The following is a 9,301-nucleotide window of genomic DNA, read 5'->3' on the forward strand; positions in this document are numbered from 1 at the left end:
AAAAGGCAAAAGGTTTGGGGATAAACCTGAAAAAAGGGCCAGGCCTTACAGGTGTGCTATAATTAGATGCATTGTTTGTACTAGATGACATCAAACCTTTCCAACACAACCAAAAGGAGCATAGACTAGGTGACAAATGTCTTTGGCAATACAGACAACTGTCTCATTGTGTACAAAATATTTACAATTAAGACTACTCATACAAAAATCATCACCTCCTGAGAACATATCTCAAAATGTGAGAAACTTACTAGGGAGTAATTTTTGTTCTCTACAACCTGATCATAGCACACACTTGCTCAGGGAAAACTAAGACAACCGCCGGACAACATTTGAAAAGAATGCTAGTAAGCATGTACAAACCATTGACTGGGATAACATTCTTACCACACATGATAAATTCATCAGAGTGGCAAGACTCAAATTCTTAGATTTTAAACTTCTTCATAATAGATATTGGTCCCAAAAGAGGTAGAGAGGTCAGGTTTACTCGCTAATAATAATTGCTGGTAATGTAACTGATGAAGCAAAGCTTCGCATTTGCGACTTGCTTTTGTCATGAACCTCGTCCATGTATAACCAAGTAATAATTTGTACGTCTTACTAACGTTTATTTCATGTTTGAAACGAAATCAATGAAGCTTGCCTATGTGTATTTCTAATACGATTAATTTGAGTCCTAAAAATGGCCGCTGCTTTGAAATAGCTCCTGCGCATGCGTCAGTTACACTCACGTGTCCTGACGTGTTTGCAGGTTTGGAGGGAAATAGTTGCGCATGCGTAATACATAGCTTTGGCAATAACGTGGTACTGCTCGTGCCATTGCTCTTGTGCCCGTGTATATGTAGCTAACATTTAGACTGCATAAGTATAAATTTTAGTGATAAGTTGAAAGTACAAACCCAATGATGTGTTTTCATATCGTTATTTCTATGTATTAATTTGTTTTCGCTTACTTTTCATGTATCCTCGACTCGGAGGGTTACTGGGCTGGGGAGTCCATCTTGGAGGGTACTTGTGCGCAGACTCGCCAGGAGCCATCATGGCATTGAATTGCTGCCAAAGAAGGTTGATACCAGAAGCCACCCTGGGAAGCTGTACCTTCGCCCCGCAGCATCACGATATTGTTCCATTATGTTGCTAAAATGTATTCTTTCAATGTATTCTGCGCGATTTTCTCATGGGAACCCCAATCTTGCTAGGCGGTGCCCAGAGATGTAAATAAGGCCTCCAAATAGTCTGTTCTGATTGGTGTGTTACCCAAATCCTATCTTAGGACCAATCCAAATTGAGGGATTCTGACACTTTGCAACATTGGGGGGTGGTACACCGTCCCCAAACGGTATATCTACCCTGGGTTCACCTAGGGAAGTTGTCCGACTTGTCTGGTTTAGCTGACCTGTCACTGACCCATCGCACTCAATAGGTGACTGAAGATACAGAGCACTGCGGAGTACTCTGTCCGAAATTGACCATAGACTAAGATTCTACTGAACCTTAAAGTGTTGGCGAAGCACTTTGCTGGGAGTTCGCTGACCCAATCGGGGTCTTGATCGATAGCTGCAGAGAGGGTGGAGCGCAGGCGTTGCTTCCGAACTGCGGGTGCTGGTCCTGTCCTGAGGGTTTCCTGTCCTGTCCTGAGGTCCTGTCCTGATTCCTAATCTGAGGGTTTCCTGTCATGTCCTGGGTGTCCATTCTGCACCTGCTGTCCATTGAGGGGTATCCTTCCTTGAGGGTTTCCTGTCCTTAACTGACCCGTGGCCAGGGTTTGGTTTCCACACCAGTCTAGGTAAATATTGCTCTAAATTCTTTGAACTTGCACCTTTCTATTTTTCTGTCTTTTGCTTTAATAAAGACACACCTTTGCATATGTTGACTTTTCCATGCTTTTGCCGCAACTATTGAATCGTAGAGTCATTTGCATAATTTCATAACGTGTTCCCATGTTACCCTATCTGTTAGAAATTATATTTTGCATTGCAGTTTGCCATTTCCTGATATGGTCTAGAACGGCCTTACTTAAATTTTCCAAAGAACTTTTGCCCTAAATGCATAGCGTTTCCTGTTGCACTCCATATTAGCATTTCCATGATTACCCTGACTTTATTTCTCTATAGTTATGTACTTTTCATTATCTTGATTATCGATTGCCTTATTCTTGTAAATCTCATGCTTTCAGAAAACGAACTTTAGATAAAGATTTTAAAACTTCCAGTTGTCCGTGGTCATTTTACAAAGGTATTGAATGTCATTTTGAGTTGTATTTTGCTGCCTTTCCTTTTACAGCTAGCTCCCTGATCCATTGTGGTCATAGGTACCCGTGTCGGTCGATGGTAAGTTGGGTACGCTGAGGAATAACAGTAGGGAATTCACACAAATTGGTAGCAGCCCGTGAAGTCACCCGGTCAATGTATATGGTGAATTGAAATATATGGGCCCGAAGCCGGAAGCGGCGAAATTATTGGTTGGGTGACCTCGCGCGCTCTATCATAACCAAGAACTTATGGAAATTCTGAGAGAATATACAAAATTCAATGGGGCCTATTCACAAAGGTAAGTTACACCTGTGAGTAAGGTAAACATTCACATAAACTCTAAAACTTTTGAGTAACTTTAGTACTCGAACCTACTCATCCTTTCCAAGCAACTTAACACCGAAAAAACAGAAGTACTCATCATGGGCCCACACCCTGACGCCGGAACGACACTTCGTGGCCCCCAGATCTCAAAAGCCCGCCCACCCCCACGGACCACGCAAGCAACCTCGGAATCATCCTGGACTCCGAACTCAAAATGGTCTACCAGATCAACTTCAATGCATCCACCTTCTTCCACACCCTCTGTCTCCCACGCAAGACCTTCAAATGGATCCCCCTTAAACACAGAAAGACCGTCACTTACACCCTCGTCGCCAGCAGAGTTTTCTTCAGCAACACACATGCCGGAATCAACAAAAACCTCACTCGCAAGCTACAAAACATCTAGAACGCCGCCGCAAGACTAATCCTCAACCTGCCAAGACACTGCTACATCTCCCAGCACCTGTGCACACTCCACTGGCTCCCCATCAAGACTAGAATCACCTTCAAGATTCTTACCCACGCACACAAAGCCCTCCACAACAACGGACCGGCATACCTGAACAGCCGACTCAAATTCCACGCACCCCAAAGGACCCTACGATCAGCCCAGCTCTCCCAAGCCCTGGTCCCCCACACCATGAAGTCCAGATCGGGAGGCCGCTCCTTCTACTTCCTCATGGCCAGAGCCTGGAACGCCCTGCCGCTCCACCTCAGACAGACAACATCAATCCCCATCTTCACGAGAAACCTCAAAACATGGCTCTTCGATAGACCTCCTCCTTGATGGACTGGATCCTGCACCTCCACTCCACCCCAGCGCCTTGAGACCCTTCTGGTTGAGTGGTTGCGTTCGACAAACGCATGATTGAAGTGTAAAATTTAGGAGGTAGAGTCAGAATAATAGTAATTTTTGCCTGTCGAGCTTTGAAAAGTAACTTACAACTGCACTGTATGTGTGGTGGGACATCTACACTTGAGGTGGTCCCTTCACAGTTGGAGTGGAGACCGCCACATGGTAGGGAATAGACCTCTGCATGGAAGTGAACATGAACATTATATACACCTAAAAAAAATCAGGCATACCTTACAGCAACATAAATACTGCCCAAACCATAGGATCTGCTTTTTTTCTCTTTCTCTGGAACCTGCAGTCCATCCCGTTAGCAGGACCATGCAGACCACTACTAATTTCAAGATGAAGAAAAGTATTACTGAGGAGGACAGTGACCTTGCAGTACATTTTGTAGTAAAATACTGCAAACAACTACATGGGCTGCATTCATTCGCACTCAGTTGAACCCAAATGGCAGCCTGATGGTGAGTTGACAGATTCTGTCAATGTATTGGGAAAGTACTGTGGGGTTATTAAAAATAAGAGGCAAGATGAAAAGAGACAGGTGAAAAAAAGTTCTCCAGGTTTCAGCTGGCTGAAGTCATTTTTGGAGAGCCAAGTGGGTGTCATCTCTTTCCCACCCCCAAGAATTCTCTCCTCTCCACAAAGCACCCCAATCGGTTATATGGGCTTCCTCTTCCAGACAACACTACAATAGTGCCAGGTAAGATTTTAATATCCCCACCTTTCCGTATGTCTCTAAACCAAACTTACACCAGATCTTTCCTTCACTCATATCTGCATTGTTAGTTACGTATCACACATATACCTGTTCTAAACTCACTGTAACACAAGCCTAATCAATTCATAGATGTTGTGTTAATGTGAATGTTAATTTTAAACAACTTTCATAAAGTAACTCATGAGTTTGGTTGCTTCAACTGGGGTAGAATTATTGTAGCCGAAACAGGGGCACACAGGGAAGGTCTTGCAATGCAACAACACACAGGTATGCCCTGTTGCCAATATTTTCACTAACTCACTGTAAAGGGATTTTTTATCACGTTTTGTTAAATTCTAACAATATCTGCCAGATGCATCAACGTAGCCTTTTGCTATTCCTAAATAGCGATTTTTAAGGAATCGCTATTTAGGAATAGCAAAAGCCTATGCATGTAGGAATCGCTATTAAAATAGCGATTCCTAAACATTCCTTAATTGCTACTCGCAAATTGCTAGTCGCAATTAAGGAGTGCTGTCCCATTCCTTCTTAAGGGCCTACAGGCCCACAGGAATGAATTGGAGATTGCATGAGCAATTTGCGAATACCAGTAGGTACTCGCAAATTGCTCATGAAATATCAAGGGTGCAAGGGTGTCAAAATGACACACTGTTGCACCCCTGAAATTGATCTCTGCACATATGTTGCACACACACACATGCCCCAAGGGCATGTGTGTGCGCAACATAAAACTTTAAAAACTGCACAAAAGAGCTTTTTTCAAAGTTTTAGCAAATTACCATGAAGTTCAACTTCATGGTAATTTGCTACTCCTATTAGCGAATTCGCTATCTTTTTGACTTTCCTGCATTGCATTTAAGGAATCTCAATTTGGGATTCCTTAAATGCAATCGCAGTTTAAGGAATCTCAATTTAGAGATTCATTAAATTGCGAATTTTGCATTTGGGATGATGCATCCCAAATGCAAAAATACCGGGAGCAAAGGGGCATATTCTGAGAATCTGCCCCTTTGCTCCCGGTATTTACTTTGATGCATATGCCTGTAAATTGTACTATGTGTTTTGCAATGTCTTTTAATTTTAGTCAAATATAACCATGTAATTAATATGGTTCCACTATTCTATATTCATACTTTTATTTCAACCTTTTTAATGGCCTGTGTTTTTGTCCCATCTATCACTTGCCGTACTGTGACGTCTTCTCCTAGCAGTGCACCAACACCTGTGTTGTGTGGCTAGGTTGGGCCTGAGAAGAAACACTGCCATTTTGCATGTGCGTCTGTGGTTCAGCATAGCTGATTCCTGTTTACCCTCTGTGAGGAGGGATGTCCAACCTGTGACCAAGACGGGAACCTACATACTTTGCCTTCAGGTAATGGGGATTTAGATCATCCAGTAGGGTATTCTTGGCAGAACACCCACCCTAGACATCTAGGTTAGGGAATGTATAAGTAGGAGTAGAGTATACACAGTCCTTTTATGCCAGCATATATATACTGTTTTAGCAAGATGGAGTAATGATTAATTCTTTTCACTGTCCCTATACTGTTAATCACATTTGTCTGCTTCTGTTGATTAATCACTTTAGCGCATATATTTTATACAAAGACGTGATGGTTCAATAAATATTGAAAATGCCCCTTTGTGTAATCCCTGTATATCTCTCTGAAAGAGCACGAGTGACTGAGTGAAAGTGTTCTAGATCTATGTCCACGATTCCTTCATGTCAGAGTTGGCGTGTTTGGAGGTAACCCAACCCATTTGTTACCATCCTAAGTTTAGGAGTACTTATGGGGGAATTGTGAGCTAGCAGGACTATAGGTCAACATATCCTGAGGGGCTTCATGGAATCAGTATGGCACATCACAAAATCTTTGTTGTTCAACAAACAAACCATTCGTACTGAAAAGTAGAAACCATGCAACGCCTGGACTGTCACCACACAGCAAATGGATTATACTCACTAGTAAGTTAAATGTCTTCTCCTTGGCCTAAGGGTGTAGTCCCTTTTTTTGATCATTGACTGAATAACTTTATGCCTTTAGTCTCATATCGCTGTTGGCACTAAGCTTAATTTGTTATCCTAGTTTTTAAAATGTTATATCGCGCCTTTAAAAAGTGGCTTTAGTCTTGGCAATGTAAGGGGAGTTTTAACTTGCAGGACAACAGTTGTTGTGATTTTTAAAATAACAAATTAAACCACATACCTAGAATCTTCTTGTATGATTTTACAATAAGTTACTTCACTATGCATGCCTTACTCTCCCTGTCAACTTCTGTCTTAAATATCCACTGTATCCTCCATAAGACCATCTACAATGATGACATCAGGGAACATCCTGGCAGCTGCTCTTAGGCAGTCTATCAGCCATCCACCAGGTAAGTTTGTGAACCTATGTTCTTAACTTTTACATCTCATCATTGTTCCTTTCACAAATTCATCTATCTTTAGTTTTTGAATGTATCAAACGTTAAAAGTAAAAATTTTGGAGCTGTACATTTTCATGTGCATATCTCTAATGTGTCAGCATTTTTGGCAGTGATCATTTCTGTAGATTTACAATATCAGTTGAACCTAATTCTCATCTCTATAGCTGTTGGATCTGAAGATACTTTGGAAACACCAACTACAAAGACCTAGTTTCAGCTGACCTCAAAGGAGATTTCTAAAAAGTTAATCTCTGTAACAGGTGAGATCATATTGTTGAAATATGAGAATTCCACACATGGATCAGTTCTTAATTGCATACCTTGACTTATGTTCAGATGGTACTAACTTTGTTATTTATTTGCTGACCAATGTTTAATAAAGTACTATGTTGAAATTTAGACTGAAAACAGGATATGATGTATTTCATCTATTGAAAATGTCTTCCAAGCACTGGGAACATTGCTCTGGATGATTAAGCTGTTCTTTATACAAGCAGAGAACAGCATACAATCTGATGAAAGAATCCAATCATCCTCCAAGCTACAATATCAGTGGCCAGTACTGCTCAACAAGAAGAGGAGGAGGAGGACCAGTTTGAAAAACCTCAGCCATATGTGTGGGAGAATATTCTTGCTATGGGGACAACTCTCGTTGAGATAGCTGCCAGTCTTAAAGGACTCCCTCATATGATTGACAGGCAGACCCATACCTTGAATAACATTGTGGAATGTTACCAAGACATGTCAAAGATGCAGCAAGAACATCTTATTATTTCATTACGTTCCGGGGAGTAGCTGGGCTTATTCTTGCCTCATTCACATCTACACCATGGTGCTCATGAATGTTCTTGCAGATGCTCTGAAAAGCATTAACAATGCAGAAAAACTTGGAAAACGCCAGGTTCTGATCAGCCATGCTCTGATCAGGCCATGCTCCAAAGTGATCATGCGTTTCGTAACTGTGATGATGAAACATGGTTAGATTGGTGAATTTGAAATCATTGATGATCACTGAGCTGGGAAAATTGTTGTGAACCTCACTCGCAGACTAAACAAGTGTCGCGTAATTGGTCCACGTTTTGATGTGCAACTGAAGCATCTGGAAAAGTGGCAGAACAATCTGTTGCCATCTCGTCAGTTTGGGTACACTGTTCTCACCCCGTCACTGGCATCATGGACCACGAAGAAGCTAGGCGAAAACTTACAGAAGGCAAAATTATGGGATTCTTTTTCTAGAATGTAAAAAGGCGGACTAATACATTGTAAAAAATTAAGGGAAAGGAGTGTAAGGCACCAGTTTGGCCATGAAGATGACAGATGCAATAGGCAAAAAATGCTGATCTTAATCTTCATGGCCAGCACAGGAATGAGATTCAACAGAGGCACCTCAATGTCAGAGGGATACAACCCCTGCCAACTTCATACCTTTGTCACCACCTGCACCTGCACCACCTATACCTGTAACACCTACGCTGCCTCCACCACTTAAATTTACTATGCCATCACCTCAACCACCTCCAACTCATCCATCCAAAACACAAGAACAGTCTCAATCATATACCCACCACATTGCATAGGCGGAGTAGCAGGAGAAACCCCTCAATTCAACTATTTAACCTTTCCATCATTTCCACTAACATAGTCACTGTAAGCATTTTCAATTAATAAAAATCTGTACACTTTTTGGTTAACAAACCTGTGTCAAACATTCATCTGTTTGAATGTTTAATGTTGGATTCATTACATAAAAAGTGTTATACATGTTTTATTTTTTGTTGACTTTCAAAGTGTAATGCATTTATAACCTACATTTTGATATGAAAAACATATTTTAACTAATTAAACGTTTCCTTTTAGCTGACATAAAATGCATTATACAGTAAGTTTTGTAAAAATAAGAACGGGACTGTTGTGTGAGTTTTAAAATGGATTCTTAAGCTTAAGGGGAAATGCTGCAGTAAAAGGGGTTGGGCAAAGAATAGCATGTCAGGAAATATCAACAGAACCAGTATATATACAAAGGGGAAGAAAACAGTCAATACTTCATAATAAGTTCAAAAACTAGAGTCCACAGACACAAATTATTTGTAATATTATTAATATTATTAATATTATTAGATTTCTAAATCTCTGTTGCCTAGGATGGCGTCCTAGTGATAATAGATGTCAGCAGTCCTGTTTGTGATGCAACAACATGCTTATTATTTTTAACACCAGATTTTTAGAGCTTTCCTGAACTTTAGCAAATCAGAATGAAGAGACAAGCTGTTTTAGGTTAAAACTACCTGACCCTAAAGTGCTCTTCTACCGAGTCTAGAGGGGTTGAATTTTGGAAGCATTAGAACAGCGGTTTGTATCTTTCTGACCACCGTTGACACTCAGTGAATAACTACTGGAAGTCAATTACACTGTCTTTAAGCATTTTCTTTGACTTGAACCTCAAAACACTATAAAAATGCTTCAAACAGAGACCCAAATGAGGGACTTTTTTAAATTCACAAATACAAAAAACATGAAAAACTAAATTTTAATTTTAATGGGAAAGATGGAACTTTTCAAAATCTATTTTTATTTCTAAAATACAAATCAATATGCCAAACTATAGGATATAACTGTGTCTTTTTTGCTCCTCAGCTATGCTCTTATTTTGTCAGTAGATACCATTGCTGTTTCGGTTGAGGCTACCAATACTCCATACTAGATTCTGTTTGCTTT

The 9,301-nt window shown here is 40.7% G+C and overlaps 1 pseudogene; it reads left to right on the forward strand.

Moving 5' to 3' along the window:
- Window positions 1-7,415: 7,415 nt before the first annotated feature.
- Window positions 7,416-7,822, forward strand: LOC144761857 (small ribosomal subunit protein uS8 pseudogene; annotated as a pseudogene).
- Window positions 7,823-9,301: the final 1,479 nt, after the last annotated feature.

The sequence above is a fragment of the Lissotriton helveticus genome, chromosome 6, assembly GCF_964261635.1.
Source record: "Lissotriton helveticus chromosome 6, aLisHel1.1, whole genome shotgun sequence".
NCBI classification, from domain to species: domain Eukaryota; kingdom Metazoa; phylum Chordata; class Amphibia; order Caudata; family Salamandridae; genus Lissotriton; species Lissotriton helveticus.